Source organism: Oncorhynchus mykiss, unplaced genomic scaffold, assembly GCF_013265735.2.
Source record: "Oncorhynchus mykiss isolate Arlee unplaced genomic scaffold, USDA_OmykA_1.1 un_scaffold_121, whole genome shotgun sequence".
Classification (NCBI taxonomy): domain Eukaryota; kingdom Metazoa; phylum Chordata; class Actinopteri; order Salmoniformes; family Salmonidae; genus Oncorhynchus; species Oncorhynchus mykiss.
Window position 1 is genome coordinate 1251718 of NW_023493662.1, and position 17571 is coordinate 1269288.

General features: G+C 41.2%; 1 protein-coding gene and 1 long non-coding RNA gene across 2 annotated transcripts in view; one reads left to right on the plus strand and one right to left on the minus strand.

Annotated features, from left to right (window-relative positions):
- Positions 1–17571, minus strand: part of LOC118936624 (E3 ubiquitin/ISG15 ligase TRIM25-like) — a 109910-nt gene that overhangs the window by 58087 nt on the left and 34252 nt on the right. The gene's annotated exons all lie outside the window — the stretch shown is intronic.
- Positions 12240–17389, plus strand: LOC118947096. Its single transcript, XR_005041753.1, has 6 exons — positions 12240–12276; positions 12439–12514; positions 12651–12799; positions 14175–15265; positions 16120–16377; positions 17243–17389. It is a non-coding gene; the product is annotated as an uncharacterized LOC118947096 (long non-coding RNA).

A 17571-nucleotide genomic window follows, 5' to 3' on the forward strand; every position in this document is an offset into this window, starting at 1 on the left:
TAGCATCGCTCCCTGGATCTCGACGGCTGAGTGGAGAGGATCCGAAGTCGCTGGGTCCATTCTTGGTCGGATTCTTCTGTTACGGTGCGTGAATGAGGACCCAAAAGCGAGTTAACAAAACAGAGTTTCTTTAATACGAAACACACGTAGGCTCAGATGGACAGGCAGATTCCGACAGGACAGGACAAGGTTAGATGAACAGGCAGATTCCGACAGGACAGGACAAGGTTGCAGCAAACACGACGATAGTCTGGTTCAGGCATGAATAACACAAACAAGAATCCGACAAAGACAGAAGCAGGAACAGAGAGAGATATAGAGACCTAATCAGAGGGAAAAAGGGAACAGGTGGGAAAAGGGGTGACGAGGTAGTTAGAGAAGACAAGGAACAGCTGGGGGAAAGAGGGGAAGAAAAGGTAACCTAATACGACCAGCAGAGGGAGACAGGGTGAAGGGAAAGGACAGAAACAAGACACAACATGACAATACATGACAAGGAGTCAATGTGCAGGGGTTTAGGTTAGTTAGGTTAGTTTAACATGATAAAATATGGTAGGAGTCAACGTGCAGGGGTTTAGGTTAGTTAGGTTAGTTTAACATGATAAAATATGGTAGGAGTCAATGTGCAGGGGTTTAGGTTAGTTAGGTTAGTTTAACATGATAAAATAACAGATATGGTAGGAGTCAATGTGCAGGGGTTTAGGTTAGTTAGGTTAGTTTAACATGATAAAATATGGTAGGAGTCAATGTGCAGGGGTTTAGGTTAGTTAGGTTAGTTTAACATGATAAAATAACAGATATGGTAAGAGTCAATGTGCAGGGGTTTAGGTTAGTTAGGTTAGTTTAACATGATAAAATATGGTAGGAGTCAATGTGCAGGGGTTTAGGTTAGTTAGGTTAGTTTAACATGATAAAATATGGTAGGAGTCAATGTGCAGGGGTTTAGGTTAGTTAGGTTAGTTTAACATGATAAAATATGGTAGGAGTCAATGTGCAGGGGTTTAGGTTAGTTAGGTTAGTTTAACATGATAAAATAACAGATATGGTAGGAGTCAATGTGCAGGGGTTTAGGTTAGTTAGGTTAGTTTAACATGATAAAATATGGTAGGAGTCAACGTGCAGGGGTTTAGGTTAGTTAGGTTAGTTTAACATGATAAAATAACAGATATGGTAGGAGTCAATGTGCAGGGGTTTAGGTTCGTTAGGTTAGTTTGCACATGTAGGTAGGGGGGAAGTGACTTTGCATAGGTAATACACAGTTTGTAGCAGCAGTGTACAAAACACTGCAAACACCAAACTTAATGATGGTGTTGGAGTCGTGCCTGACCACGCAGTTGTGGGTGAACAGGGAGTACAGGAGGGGACTGAGCACGCACCCCTTAGGCTGCAGATTCTTTCAAACAATTAATTATAAGATTTACAACAATGGAGTAGTTAACCGATCCGAATCCTTTTCTAGAAACTACTTCCTCTCCTCTATATGACAGTTAGTGTGTAGAAAAAGAGTATAGAAAAGCTTGTCTGTTCAGATTGCTGACGTTGACGAAGGCTCACACTCTTCTCTGTTTATTCCTGCCCGTTTCTATAGAGATGACTTCCTTCAGATAGAACTGAAAACGGGATGTGTCACACGGTCGTAACCCAAACGGCTCTTAGCTGTGCGGCCTTGTGACTAAGTCACACAAAGACACGCCTGAATCAGTGAAGAAATACAAGCACATAACAAGACAATTCTCTAAGGTTAATTTAACATATCAGGTCTAATCTAAATATGATTTTTTCCACCATTGCGGCCCATCAGGAAGTCCATGATCCAGTTGCAGAGGGAGGTGTTTAGTCCCAGGCTCCTTAGCTTAGTGATGAGCTTTGTGAGCACTATGGTGTTGAACGCTGAGCTGTAATCAATGAACAGCATTCAGCATTCTCATGTAACTGATCCTGTTGTCCAGGTGGGAAAGGGCAGTGTAGAGTGCCATTGGGATTGCGTCATCTGTGGATCTGTTGGGGCAGTATGTGAATTGGAGTGGGTCTAGGGTTTCCAGGATGATGCTGTTGATGTCTGATTTGATTTCAATAGGGGCACCTATATACCACACCTATGTGTGCAGTCCTTTGAGTGTTCACAATGTTTTTAAAAATTAAAGACAGCGGTAGGAAAAGTACCCAATTGTCATACTTATGTAAAAGTAAAGATACCTTATAAGACAATGACTCAAGTAAAAGTGAAAGTCACCCAGTAAAATACTATTTGAGTAAAAGTCTAAAAGTAAAAGTATTTGTTTTTAAATATACTTAGGTATCATAAGTAAATGTAATTGGTAACATATTAATAATTTCAAATGTCTTATAATCCATTGGAGAATAAAGAAGTGAGAGCGTAGATCTCAGAGATATCCTATTGGCTAATGTAGCAGTAAGCCCTTAAGGATCAGACCCTTTTTTCAATTTTCGGCCTAAAATAACAAACCCAAATTTAACTTCTTGTAGCTCAGGACCTGAAGCAAGGATATGTATATTATTGATACCATTTGAAAAGAAACAATTTAAAGTTTGTGGAACTTAATGTAGGAAAATATAACACATTAGATCTGGTAAAATATCATACAAAGGAAAACAAATATTTGACATGCAAGAGAAAGGCCATAATGTACTATTCCAGTATAGGCGCAATTTAGATGTTGGCCACTTGATGGCATCAGTGTATGTGCAACATTTTAGACTGATCCAATGAACCATTGCATTGTAAGTGCTGTCAACAGCTCTCTAGGAGGCTGTTGAGGTCCTATGCTCCTCTAGGAGGTTGTTGAGGTCCTATGCTCCTCTAGGAGGATGTTGAGACCCTATGCTCCTCTAGGAGGCTGTTGAGGTCCTATGCTCCTCTAGGAGGCTGTTGAGGTCCTATGCTCCTCTAGGAGGCTGTTGAGGCCCTATGCTCCTCCAGGAGGCTGTTGAGGTCCTATGCTCCTCCAGGAGGTTGTTGAGGTCCTATGCTCCTCCAGGAGGCTGTTGAGGTCCTATGCCCCTCTAGGAGGTTGTTGAGGTCCTATGCTCCTCCAGGAGGCTGTTGAGGTCCTATGCTCCTCCAGGAGGTTGTTGAGGTCCTATGCTCCTCCAGGAGGCTGTTGAGGTCCTATGCTCCTCTAGGAGGTTGTTGAGGTCCTATGCTCCTCCAGGAGGTTGTTGAGGTCTTATGCTCCTCTAGGAGGTTTTTGAGGTCTTATGCTCCTCTAGGAGGTTGTTGAGGTCCTATGCTCCTCCAGGAGGTTGTTGAGGTCTTATGCTCCTCTAGGAGGTTGTTGAGGTCCTATGCTCCTCCAGGAGGTTGTTGAGGTCCTATGCTCCTCTAGGAGGTTGTTGAGGTCCTATGCTCCTCTAGGAGGTTGTTGAGGTCTTATGCTCCTCTAGGAGGTTGTTGAGGTCCTATGCTCCTCCAGGAGGTTGTTGAGGTCCTATGCTCCTCTAGGAGGTTGTTGAGGTCCTATGCTCCTCTAGGAGGCTGTTGAGGTCCTATGCTCCTCCAGGAACTAAAAGAGTAGTAAGTCATATGTCACCACCAACCAATATGACTTCATACATCTCCAGATTACTGAAATTACAGCCTGAAAAGTGTCTTTTTTCCCTTAATGTTCCTCTACTCACTCAGGTTGTACCACTGATATAAAAAGCATTTGACACAACTGTTGTGTTAAATGGGTTGTACAACCCGAGAGGGTATGTGGACAATGTGTGTTTGTTTTCAGGTTGAAGTTGTCCTCCATCCAGCCCTCCTCTAGAGGAGTGAGGAGAATGATATCAACTCATGTGTTTCCAGGTTACTTCAGTATGATCCTATGAACCAATCTGAAGTCAGATGGGGCTTCTACATAAAACAGGACATTTCATTGATAGGACCGTGGGAAAGGTGGGTCTCCATCAACCATGTTAGAAACTGATTGACACCATAAACCATATGTATTCTACATCCTGGGGTTTACCCATCACCTCCTCCAGTATTACGGTCATCACCACAGCAGATAGATAACTGTGTTCTACATACTGGGTATTACTGTCATCACCACAGCAGATAGATAACTGTGTTCTACATCCTGGGGTTTACCCATCACCTCGTCCAGTATTACTGTCATCACCACAGCAAATAGATAACTGTGTTCTACATCCTGGGGTTTACCCATCACCTCGTCCAGTATTACTGTCATCACCACAGCAAATAGATAACTGTGTTCTACATCCTGGGTATTACTGTCATCACCACAGCAGATAGATAACTGTGTTCTACATCCTGGGGTTTACCCAGCACCTCCTCCAGTATTACTGTCATCACCACAGCAAATAGATAACTGTGTTCTACATACTGGGTATTACTGTCATCACCTCAGCAGCTAGATAACTGTGTTCTACATACTGGGTATTACTGTCATCACCACAGCAAATAGATAACTGTGTTCTACATACTGGGTATTACTGTCATCACCACAGCAGGTAGATAACTGTGTTCTACATCCTGGGGTTTACCCAGCACCTCCTCCAGTATTACTGTCATCACCACAGCAAATAGATAACTGTGTTCTACATCCTGGGGTTTACCCAGCACCTCCTCCAGCATTACTGTCATCACCACACTCTTATCCAAAGGTGAATGTCTTTAAACTGCATTGTTCTCATGATGTATGTGTAGCAGTGTGATGTTGTTCCACTAGATTACTGCACCAAGTTGCACCCAAGGACCAGTTCAAAGGTCAAGAGGGGATATTAATGGTTTGATAATAATAATAATAATAATTCAGTGTTTTTTTATTTAATTACAGCTGCATAGATAATGTTATGTTTTGGTGAACAAACACTTTTTCATATCTATATGGTAAATACACTTGATTGTAAAAGTGTTGTTTATTTTGGTTTGGTCCATCGCGGGTTATCTGTATTTCTGATCACCCTTATTGTTCTCTCTTGCCTGACCTTCATCTAGGAACGTATGTTGTCCTTGGCTCCGCAATTTTTCAACATAAAACCGTGGTAATGTTACACAATGTGCTGTTATGCAACCATACGTTTGTTAGAGTTGCGTAAATTCAAATCTGGTATCAGGATAAATATAACAATGAGTCACCGATTTTATACTATGTATTTTTTATTAGTTAAGTAATAAATGGCAAATGCAACTTTCGTATATACGGGCTCACTGTAATACCACGCAGGGCAGAACAGGGAACTGACAAGATGTATGTAAATAGTATTCTTTATACTGTGATAGACATAGTTCCAACTATCACAAAAGAAGATGCCAGACACAGAGACCATGAGTCTGCTGAGTTTGTCAGTGAAGGGCTGGAAAGGCTCTGGCTTGCCAGAGATAGGGTTTACTCTCTCTACTCGGGAGTACTTGGCTTCGAACTGGGGCCGCAGATTCTCCTGGGACAAACACACATACACTCCAGTATATCATACCAATAACTCTGATATTTCTGACTGGTCCAATCATAGATACCCCTGACCCAGTCAATACTAGTACCGTATCCTAACTACAGTAGTACGTGCTCATGACATATCAAATGGATCAACCAGACATTGCTGACTGAGTACTAGAATACTAGTGTTCATACAGTACCAGTCAACAGATTGGACACACCCTAGTCATTCCAGGAGTTTACTTTATAAGGACTATTTTCTACTTTGTAGAATAATAGTGAAGACATCAAAAATAACACATATGGAACCATGTACTAACCAAAAAAGTGTTAATAAAAAAATATATATTATTATAAAATAAAAAAAAATGAAAATATGAAATTAAAAAATAGATACGAGCACATAACAAGACAATTCTCTAAGGTTAATTCAACATATCAGGTCTAATCTAAATATGATTTTTTTCCACCATTGCGGCCCATCAGGAAGTCCATGATCCAGTTGCAGAGGGAGGTGTTTAGTCCCAGGCTCCTTAGCTTAGTGATGAGCTTTGTGAGCACTATGGTGTTGAACGCTGAGCTGTAATCAATGAACAGCATTCAGCATTCTCATGTAACTGATCCTGTTGTCCAGGTGGGAAAGGGCAGTGTAGAGTGCCATTGGGATTGCGTCATCTGTGGATCTGTTGGGGCAGTATGTGAATTGGAGTGGGTCTAGGGTTTCCAGGATGATGCTGTTGATGTCTGATTTGATTTCAATAGGGGCACCTATATACCACACCTATGTGTGCAGTCCTTTGAGTGTTCACAATGTTTTTAAAAATTAAAGACAGCGGTAGGAAAAGTACCCAATTGTCATACTTATGTAAAAGTAAAGATACCTTATAAGACAATGACTCAAGTAAAAGTGAAAGTCACCCAGTAAAATACTATTTGAGTAAAAGTCTAAAAGTAAAAGTATTTGTTTTTAAATATACTTAGGTATCATAAGTAAATGTAATTGGTAACATATTAATAATTTCAAATGTCTTATAATCCATTGGAGAATAAAGAAGTGAGAGCATAGATCTCAGAGATATCCTATTGGCTAATGTAGCAGTAAGCCCTTAAGGATCAGACCCTTTTTTTCAATTTTCGGCCTAAAATAACAAACCCAAATTTAACTTCTTGTAGCTCAGGACCTGAAGCAAGGATATGTATATTATTGATACCATTTGAAAAGAAACAATTTAAAGTTTGTGGAACTTAATGTAGGAAAATATAACACATTAGATCTGGTAAAATATCATACAAAGGAAAACAAATATTTGACATGCAAGAGAAAGGCCATAATGTACTATTCCAGTATAGGCGCAATTTAGATGTTGGCCACTTGATGGCAGCAGTGTATGTGCAACATTTTACACTGATCCAATTAACCATTGCATTTCTGTTCAAAATGTTGTATCAAGACAAATGTGCCAAATTGGTTTAATAATACATTTTCAAGTTCATAACTGTGCACTCTCCTTAAACAATGGCATGGTATTCTTTCACTGTAATAGCTACTGTAAATTGGACAGTGCAGTTCAGTTATATTAACAAGAAATTAAGCTTTCAGGCCATATCAGACATGTCTATGTCCTGGGAAATGTTCTTGTTACTTACAACCTCATGCTAATCTCATTAGCCTACGTTAGCTCAATAGTCCAATGGGGAGGGGGGCGGTCCTGTAGAGGATAACTTCCATCTTCAACTGTGTTAAGGGAATTTTTTATCAATGATGACTAATTATGTATACATTTCAATCAGGACTGACTAGTCCAAATGCTATTATGTACTGTACATATATGAATTTTCTCTCTTGCTCCCATTCCCAATTGTATATAATATAGTCAGGAGTTTAGTAACAATGACGGTCTGTTCCTTTGTACAAATGAATTAACTATCTCCAGATGGCAGGGATGGACTATCTCCAGACTGTCTAGAATGCTGATTTACAAGGACTGACCTTGGCTTCAGGCGAGGAGGGAAGGCTCGAGAACTATAGGGCCTCTCTACCGGTGTCATGAAGAGATAGAACATTTAGAAAACGCTGACGTCATTTTCAGTTTATAACCTGTGGAAAAATGTGTATGTACCAGTACTCTCTTGAATTAAACGCTGTTACCTGACTTTTAAGACCGGGGCTCTGTCTATTCTTATAAAATATAGGGACTTACAAGCCCTTCAAATGCATTGACAGAGTAATTAATTCTGATTGGGAAATAATACCGAGGAATTTAGAATTCCTTTAAGTAGTACAAAACAGTAGAAAATATCCTGATGAAAATTCTGGTTCTTTCAATCATATTTAATTTGAATGATTAGGATCCTTTATCCGATACCAATGGTGATATCTACTCTTACTGGGGTCTTTACAATGTGTACTGGACAAAAACAAACGCAACAGGCAACAATTTCAAAGGTTTTACTGAGTTGCAGTTCATATAAGGAAATCAGTCAATTGAAAATAAACTCATTAAGGCCCAAATCTCTAGATTTCACTTGACTGAACAGAGGTGCCCAGTGGGGAGCCAGACAGAAATACTCCTCGGATTTTCTATCCCGTTTGCATTGATGTCAGTGATAATAGAGTGCTGAGTACCAGGCAGTTTGGTAGGCTACTAATGACCATCAGCAGCATCAGACCATGGTGAAGCCTAGTTACATGTGGAGTTTAACTGCAGTCATGACTCGTGATGGTGTGGTGGTAATATGGTCACCATAACAGCCCTGATTGTGGAGTAAATACATTGTTATTGATCGTTTTCTCCACAGCCATTAAACTCACAGCCATTAAACCCACAGCCATTAAACCCACAGCCATTAAACTCACAGCCATTAAACCCACAGCCATTAAACCCACAGCCATTAAACTCACAGCCATTAAACTCACAGCCATTAAACCCACAGCCATTAAACTCACAGCCATTAAACTCACAGCCATTAAACCCACAGCCATTAAACTCACAGCCATTAAACTCACAGCCATTAAACTCACAGCCATTAAACCCACAGCCATTAAACCCACAGCCATAAACCCACAGCCATTAAACCCACAGCCATTAAACTCACAGCCATTAAACTCACAGCCATTAAACTCACAGCCATTAAACCCACAGCCATTAAACTCACAGCTATTAAACTCACAGCCATTAAACTCACAGCCATTAAACTCACAGCTATTAAACTCACAGCCATTAAACTCACAGCCATTAAACTCACAGCCATTAAACTCACAGCCATTAAACTCACAGCCATTACGTGTTTTAACCTTTATTTAACTAGGCAGGTCAGTTAAGAACAAATTCTTATTTACGATGACGGCCAGATGTGATACAGCCTGGATTCAAACCAGGGACTGTAGTGACACCTCTTGCACTGAGATGCAGTGCCTTAGACCCCTGCGCCACTCGGGAGCAGCGATCTAAGGCTGAGCAGTTGAGGCATTGGAAAACCTCCCTGGTCTTTGTGGTTGAATCTGTGTTTGAATTCCACTGAGGGACCTTGCAGATACACTATATATACAACAGTATGTGGACACCCCTTCAATTGAGTGGATTTGACTATTTCAGCCACACCCGTTGCTGACGTGTATAACACCGAGCACCTAGTCATGCAATCTCCAAACACTGGCAGTACAACGGCCTTACTGAAGAGCACAGTGACTTTCAACGTATTGCTGTCATAGGATGCCACCTTTCGTTCGTAAAATGTCTGCCCAGCTAGAACTTGTAACGGCTGTCATCAGAAGGATGAGACCGAGGCGCAGCGTTCTTTGAGTTCCACATCATTTATTAACGAAGTGAAACTTTAGAAAAAACAAGAAAGAAAACAACGACCGAACAGCTTCGTTGTGACGAAGAAGACGAAGAAGACAAAGAAGACGAAGTCTGACCAGCTTTGTTGTGAAAACTACCTGCACACAAACAAAGAACCAGATCCCACACAGAAGGAAGGAAAAGGGCTGCCTAAGTATGATCCCCAATCAGAGACAACGATAGACAGCTCCCTCTGATTGGGAACCACATTCGGCCAGAAACTAAGAAATAAAAAACCTGGAAATAAATAACATAGAATGCCCACCCAAATCACACCCTGATCAAACCAAATAGAGACATAAAAAGGCTCTCTAAGGTCAGGGCGTGACAGCACTGCCCCGGTCAACTGTAAGTGCTGTTATTGTGAAGAGGAAATGTCTAGGAGCAATAAAGGCTCAGCCGTTAAGTGGTATGCCACATAAACTCACAGCGAGTCTGTCCTCGGTTTGCAACACTCGCTACCGAGTTCCAAACTGTCTCTGGAAGCAGCGTCAGCACAAGAACTGTTTGTCGGGAGCTTCTTGAAATGGGCTTCAATGGCTGAGCAGCCGCACACAAGCTATGAGCAATGCCAAGAGTCGGCTGGAGTGGTGTAAAGCTCGCCGCCATTGGACTCTGGAGCAGTGGAAACGGGTTCTCTGGAGTGATGAACCACGTACAATCTGGTTTTGGAGGATGCCAGGAGAACACTACCTGCCCCAATACATAGTGCAAACTGTAAAGTTTGGTGGAGGAGGAATATTGTTCTGGGGCTGTTTTTTCATGGTTCGGGCCCCTTAGTTCTAGTGAAGGGTCATCTTAATGCTACAGTATACACATCAAATCAAATCAAATTTTCTTAGTCACTTGCATTGAATACAATACCTTACAGTGAAATGCTGACTTACTAGCCCCTAACCAATAATGCATTTAAAAAAATACGGATAAGTATAAGAAATAAAAGTAACAAGTAATTAAAGGGCAACAGTAAAATAACAATAGTGAGACTATATACAGGGTATTACGGTACAGAGTCAATGTGGAGGCTATATACAGGGTATTACGGTACAGAGTCAATGTGAGACTATATACAGGGTATTACGGTACAGAGTCAATGTGGAGGCTATATACAGAGTATTACGGTACAGGGGGGTACCGGTACAGAGTCAATGTGAGACTATAGACAGAGGATACCGGTACAGGGGGGTACCGGTACAGAGTCAATGTGAGACTATATACAGAGGATACCGGTACAGGGGGGTACCGGTACAGAGTCAATGTGAGGCTATATACAGAGGATACCGGTACAGGGGGGTACCGGTACAGGGGGGTACCGGTACAGAGTCAATGTGAGACTATATACAGAGGATACCGGTACAGGGGGGTACCGGTACAGAGTCAATGTGAGACTATATACAGAGGATACCGGTACAGGGGGGTACCGGTACAGAGTCAATGTGAGACTATATACAGAGGATACCGGTACAGGGGGGTACCGGTACAGGGTCAATGTGAGACTATATACAGAGGATACCGGTACAGGGGGGTACCGGTACAGAGTCAATGTGAGACTATATACAGAGGATACCGGTACAGGGGGGTACCGGTACAGAGTCAATGTGAGACTATATACAGAGGATACCGGTACAGGGGGGTACCGGTACAGGGGGGTACCGGTACAGAGTCAATGTGAGACTATATACAGAGGATACCGGTACAGGGGGGTACCGGTACAGAGTCAATGTGAGACTATATACAGAGGATACCGGTACAGGGGGGTACCGGTACAGGGTCAATGTGAGACTATATACAGAGGATACCGGTACAGGGGGGTACCGGTACAGAGTCAATGTGAGACTATATACAGAGGATACCGGTACAGGGGGGTACCGGTACAGAGTCAATGTGCGGGGGCACGGTTAGTTGATTTAGTATGTACTGTACATGTAGGTAGAGTTATTAATGTGACTATGCAATATAGACAACAGAGAGTAGCAGCGGTGTAAAAGAGGGGGAGAGGGGGGCAATGAAAATATTCTGGGTAGCCATTTGATGTTCAGGATTCTTATGGCTTGGAGGTAGAAGCTGTTTAGAAGCCTCTTGGACCTAGACTTGGCGCTCCGGTACCGCTTTCTGTGCGGTAGCAGAGAGAACAGTCTATGACTAGGGTGGCTGGAGTCTTTGAACATTTTTAGGGCCTTCCTCTGACACCGCCTGGTATAGAGGTCCTGGATGGCAGGAAGCTTGGCCCCAGTTATGTACTGGGACGTTCGCACTACCCTCTGTAGTGCCTTTGCGGTCGGAGGCCGAGCAGTTGCTGTACCAGGCAGAGATGAAACCATACTCTCGATGGTGCAGCTGTATAATTTTGAGGATCTGAGGACCCATGCCAAATCCTTTCAGTGTCCTGAGGGGGAATAGGTTTTGTCGTGCCCTCTTCACGACTGTCTTGGTGTGCTTGGACCATGTTAGTTTGTTGGTGATGTGGAAGCCAAGGAACTTGAAGCTCGCAACCTGCTCCACTGCAAACCCCATCGATGAGAATAAGGGGCGTGCTCGGCCTCTTTTTCCTGTAGTCCACAATCATCTCCTTTGTCTTGATTTCAATGACATTCTAGATAATTCTTCCAACTAAATTGCTTCCAACTTTGTGACAACAGAGAAAGGCCCTTTTCCTGTTTCAGCATGACAATTCCCCGTGCACAAAGCCAGGTCCATTCAGAAATGTTTTGTTGAGATCGGTGTGGAAGAACTTGACTGTCCTACACAGAGCCCTGACCTCAACCACATTGAACACCTATGGAATGCCGACTGCAAGCCAGGCCTAAAAAAATATTTCAATTTAATCAATTAAAAATTTAGGCTGTAAAACAACTAAATGTGGAAAAAGTCAAGAGGTGTGCATCGTTTCTGAAGGGTACTTTATGCAAAAATGTAGCCTCGGAAATAGCATAAAGATGCAATGCTCATTTCCTGTCACTGTTCCTGTCACGCCCTGGCCACAGAGAGACTTTTATTCTCTATTTTGGTTAGGCCAGTGTGTGACTAGGGTGGGCATTTTATGTTCCTTTTTCTATGCTTTTGTATTTCTCCGTTTTTTGGTTCTCAATCAGGGACAGCTGTCTATCGTTGGGTTTTGTGGGTAGTTAATTTCTGTTCAGTGTGTGTTGCACCTGACGGAGCTGTTTTCTCTTTGTTGTTTTGCCTTTTAGTGTTTCGATTAAACATGACGAACACGTACTACGCTGCGCTTTGGTCCTCACCTTCTTCCAAAGTCCCTTCAAATTGGTGGGTTTGTCTGTCTGTCTACTATGTTATATTTTGAAGAGCGGGGAAAGATCCTGAAGATTACAATTGTGTTATTTTAATGCCTGATCTATTATGTGAAGTATATTGTGATTTTAAATAAAGTTTGCTCTATCAGGAGACTGAACAGGCAGGAAGAAACACGCATCCACACACCACCCCCACATCCTGTTTGATCACCTGATCAAGCTGATAAAAACCCAAAACCCAAAGTGAACCATCAAGTGAGTATTTGTAACATTTGCGGAGGTGGAGTAAAACATGGGGGTAAGATTAACTAATTGATTAACTAATTTTGAGCATTTTTTAAATAAAATTTAACTGAGGAGGTAACGTTTATATTCTAATTATAGTAGTAATTAGAATATAGGTTATCAAAATATCATAAACACTGTTTTCTGCAGTCTTTCTAGAAATGGTGCTGTTAAAGATATTGCTTGTGTTTGTCGTCTTGTGACTGCATGGGAAGATTGAAAAATCATGTCACTCACTTCCTCTTCATGTTTAATGTAGAAACAAAGTTAAATCAATTTCAGGTAAATTAATTGGGCCTCTTGTTTTTATTGAATATTAACGATATGAGATGCTTGTTCTTGACGTATTATTCTTTATGCAGATGACTCTACACGTCTGGTGTCTCACAAAAGTAAAACTATGTTGGAGAGAAATACTTAGCACAGAGCTGACTAACATTAGCAAATGGCTTGGAGATAATAAGCTATCTCTGCACTGAGGCAATTATTTTTGGATCCCAAACATAAATTGTGTAGGTCGTCTGAAATCAGAGTGGAGTTAGGGGGTGAGGTGCTGACTACTAAAACCTCTGTTAGCTACTTGGGATGTATCCTTGATGGAATCTTGGGAGGTGTGAGGTGTGAGAGAAGGTTAATGCCAGGACTAAGTTTTTGGCTAGAAAGTCCAAGCTACTTGATAAGGACTCCATGAAAGCTACTGCCCTCATTCAATGCCGTTTTGACTATGCTAGTACGTCCTGGTTTGTGGGCTTATCTAAATTTAAAATCAAATCCAATTTTACTTGTCACATACACATGGTTAGCAGATGTTAATGCGAGTGTAGCAAAATGCTTGTGATTCTAGACCATGCAGTTATATCTAACAATGAAGGGGAAGCTCTCTTGTCCACAATGGAAATAAGTCCCAGACTTTCTGTGTTATCCTCCATGATCTCATAATGGAAATAAGTCCAAGACTTTGTGTGTTATCCTCCATGATCTAATAATGGAAATAAGTCCCAGACTTTGTGTGTTATCCTCCATGATCTAATAATGGAAATAAGTCCCAGACTTTGTGTTATCCTCCATGATCTAATAATGGAAATAAGTCCCAGACTGTATTGTGTGTTATCCTCCATGATCTAATAATGGAAATAAGTCCCAGACATTGTGTGTTATCCTCCATGATCTAATAATGGAATTAAGTCCCAGACTTTGTGTATTATCCTCCATGATCTAATAATGGAAATAAGTCCCAGACTGTATTGTGTGTTACCCTCAATGATTTTATTAATGTGCATGTATGGCTTTTTCAAGTTTTATGTGTGCTTGTTTTTTAAAATGGTCAAATTAGTAAACTAAACGAACTAAACTAAACTAATTCTGGTCTTTTTATTCATTTTTTTCAGGACAATGAAGATGAAAAGGAACATTTTGGCTTTAAAGTAAATGTTGAGGAAAACGGCAATAAAAAATGTATCAATATGATTATGAAGTACGGTTTACAAAATAAACAAATAACAATTAATATTGCTAAAATACATTTTTCCAAGGTTTTTTCGAAAGTTAATTGTAAACGCAAATTAGACTTTATTGGTGCTTTTAATGAAAATACTGTATTTAAAAAAATTATTCTCCTGAAACAAGATAACAAAATTGAAGAAAGTAACTATGTGATTTACATCAATAGTTTGTATGATTATTTCAACGTAATCATCTATTTCTGGGAAAATCAGGAACAAATAAAAAGTGTAACAGACCCCATTTATATAATTTCAAGGTGTTATATTTCTAGAATGGATAGGAAGAACTTCTATATTAAAACTGAGCTCAGAATTAACAATACAGATATTGACACTGCTATTAAGGAAGGCAAACTTAACGTATCTGATATTGTAATTAAAGGAAAACATTTAAATCATGTCCCATATAGTACATTAGATAATAAGGTATCGAAGAACCTAGATTTCGGTATTGCTCTCACTGATATAATCTTTGGAAATCAGGAAAAACTTATTTGGATAACTAATCATTTTGACATCACTGCTTTAGTTGCGGTTTCATTGTCAGAGGTAATCAGAAATCCTGTGATGGTATTTATTAACCTAATTGCATTGACGATGGATTCCTTACATGTTTGGAATGATTTCCACCGGCACCTGCCACCTCTAGCTGGGGGAACATGGAGAAATAAACAGGAGTACTGTCCCAAATTTATGACACGACTAAACCTTTTTTTTTCAAAAACAGTTTCTGAAACATTTTCTGAAATGATTTGAACATGGATTTTCTTTGATAAATTTAATTCATTTGAAAAAGTTGTCCTTCATGGAAAGGGCGGGTGGTGGAGGGTCCAAATAAATAAAACATATATCTATATAAAATCTAATAAAAACCTACAAAAACATAAAATGTAATAAAATATCAACAAATTCATCTTCATTATCTCCCATGTTGCTCCACCTCCTTGTGGGAGGAGCCAGGCGGAGCAACAGATCAGGTAAGTTCAGATTCTTCTCCAGTGATGTCAACGTGATATTATCTCTGTTACACTGAACACATATCCTACATCTAGAGGAAGTTGATTTACAAACAGCAGAATGTTCTGTAGGTGTTCTGATTGGGGTGATTGTGTGTTCCAGCTTCCAGATCTAGAGGAAGTTGATTTACAAACAGCAGAATGTTCTGTAGGTGTTCTGATTGGGGTGATTGTGTGTTCCAGCTTCCAGATCTAGAGGAAGTTGATTTACAAACAGCAGAATGTTCTGTAGGTGTTCTGATTGGGGTGATTGTGTGTTCCAGCTTCCAGATCTAGAGGAAGTTGATTTACAAACAGCAGAATGTTCTGTAGGTGTTCTGATTGGGGTGATTGTGTGTTCCAGCTTCCAGATCTAGAGGAAGTTGATTTACAAACAGCAGAATGTTCTGTAGGTGTTCTGATTGGGGTGATTGTGTGTTCCACCTTCCAGATCTAGAGGAAGTTGATTTACAAACAGCAGAATGTTCTGTAGGTGTTCTGATTGGGGTGATTGTGTGTTCCAGCTTCCAGATCTAGAGGAAGTTGATTTACAAACAGCAGAATGTTCTGTAGGTGTTCTGATTGGGGTGATTGCGTGTTCCACCTTCCACTGCCAACAAGGATCACAACTTCTTAACCCATTACATTGGTGTCAACCATACTTTTATTCAGTCTAATCCAGAGAACCCAGTTATACCTGTTGGAAATTATGTTTTTTATTAACAAACTGCCTGAAGTTTCCAGACATATATTTTAGAGTTTATTAACAGTTGGTAATAAATCAGTATTTCTGATGTTTTTCTTGTTTTGTTTGTTCATCCTGTTTTGACCTCCAGACTCCTCCATCTCATCCCACCAACTCTGTCAGTCCACCAGGCCACACCAGTAACAGCCATATCTTCACGTCACGTAGCTTCAGTACCATCTCATCCCACCAACTCTGTCAGTCCACCAGGCCACTGCAGTAACAGCCATATCTTCACGTCGCGTAGCTTCAGTACCATCTCATCCCACCAACTCTGTCAGTCCACCAGGCCACTGCAGTAACAGCCACATCTTCACATCACAAAGCTTCAGTACCATCTCAATGTGTTGTAAGTCCTGTACAGCACTTGGTATTCATCACTATTTTTTGATCAAAGGGATGGCCGGTGATTGGCTGGTCAGCGGGAGGTATTATCTGAATAAACAGAAGGGATGATGGATCTGACAGAGGTTATATTGTAAATAAAAAAGGTGAAATGTACAGAATGATTTGATTGATCAGTTAATAACACACCAAACTGTTGTTTTAATACATGGAAGAATTTGATTGTTCAATACCCAACAACATTTATGAATTTGATTGGTCAAGGTACAATACCCAACAACATTTATGAATTTGATTGGTCAAGGTACAATACCCAACAACATTTATGAATTTGATTGGTCAAGGTACAATACCCAACAACATTTATGGAATGACTAGAGTAGTCAAAGTATATGGAGTAACTTTAGCAGTAAATGCATGATATTGACTTGGACTTTCAGCATGAGACAGTCATTAGTGTTTTATCAGTCCTGCCTCTAGTGACACATTGGCCCCTTGTCAGTGGCACTAGGAGTGAAGGGTCCGACAGGCATACTGCAAATTATAATGTAATAACCAAAAACTACTGTAATCTCATAATGTAATAATGTAATTTCCCCCCATTTTAATACAGTATACATTTTTTCTAATTTAATAAGCATTTGCCCCAATTTCAAGTGCAGAATGTTTTAAGGCCCAGGTTGTCACGCCCTGACCTTAGAGCCTTTTTATGTCTCATTTTGGTTTGGTCAGGGTGTGATTTGTTAGTCGCGCTTTGCCCTGTAAACTTCACGGTTGGTTTTTAGTTTGTTGTTTTGTTGGTGACATTTACTGAAATAAAAAGGAAAATGTACGCTCACCACGCTGCACCTTTGTCTTCCTTTAACGAGACGGTCCCCAGTTCGGAGCCTCCGGAGACGGTCCCCAGTCCGGAGCCTCCGGAGACGGTCCCCAGTCCGGAGCCTCCGGAGACGGTCCCCAGTCCGGAGCCTCCGGAGACGGTCCCCAGTCCGGAGCCTCCGGAGACGGTCCCCAGTCCGGAGCCTCCGGAGACGGTCCCCAGTCCGGAGCCTCCGGAGACGGTCCCCAGTCCGGAGCCTCCGGAGACGGTCCCCAGTCCGGAGCCTCCGGAGACGGTCCCCAGTCCGGAGCCCGCAACGAGGGTCCCCGCACCAGAGGTGACACCAAAGGGGGCCGAGTCAGAGGTGGAGCGAGGTCT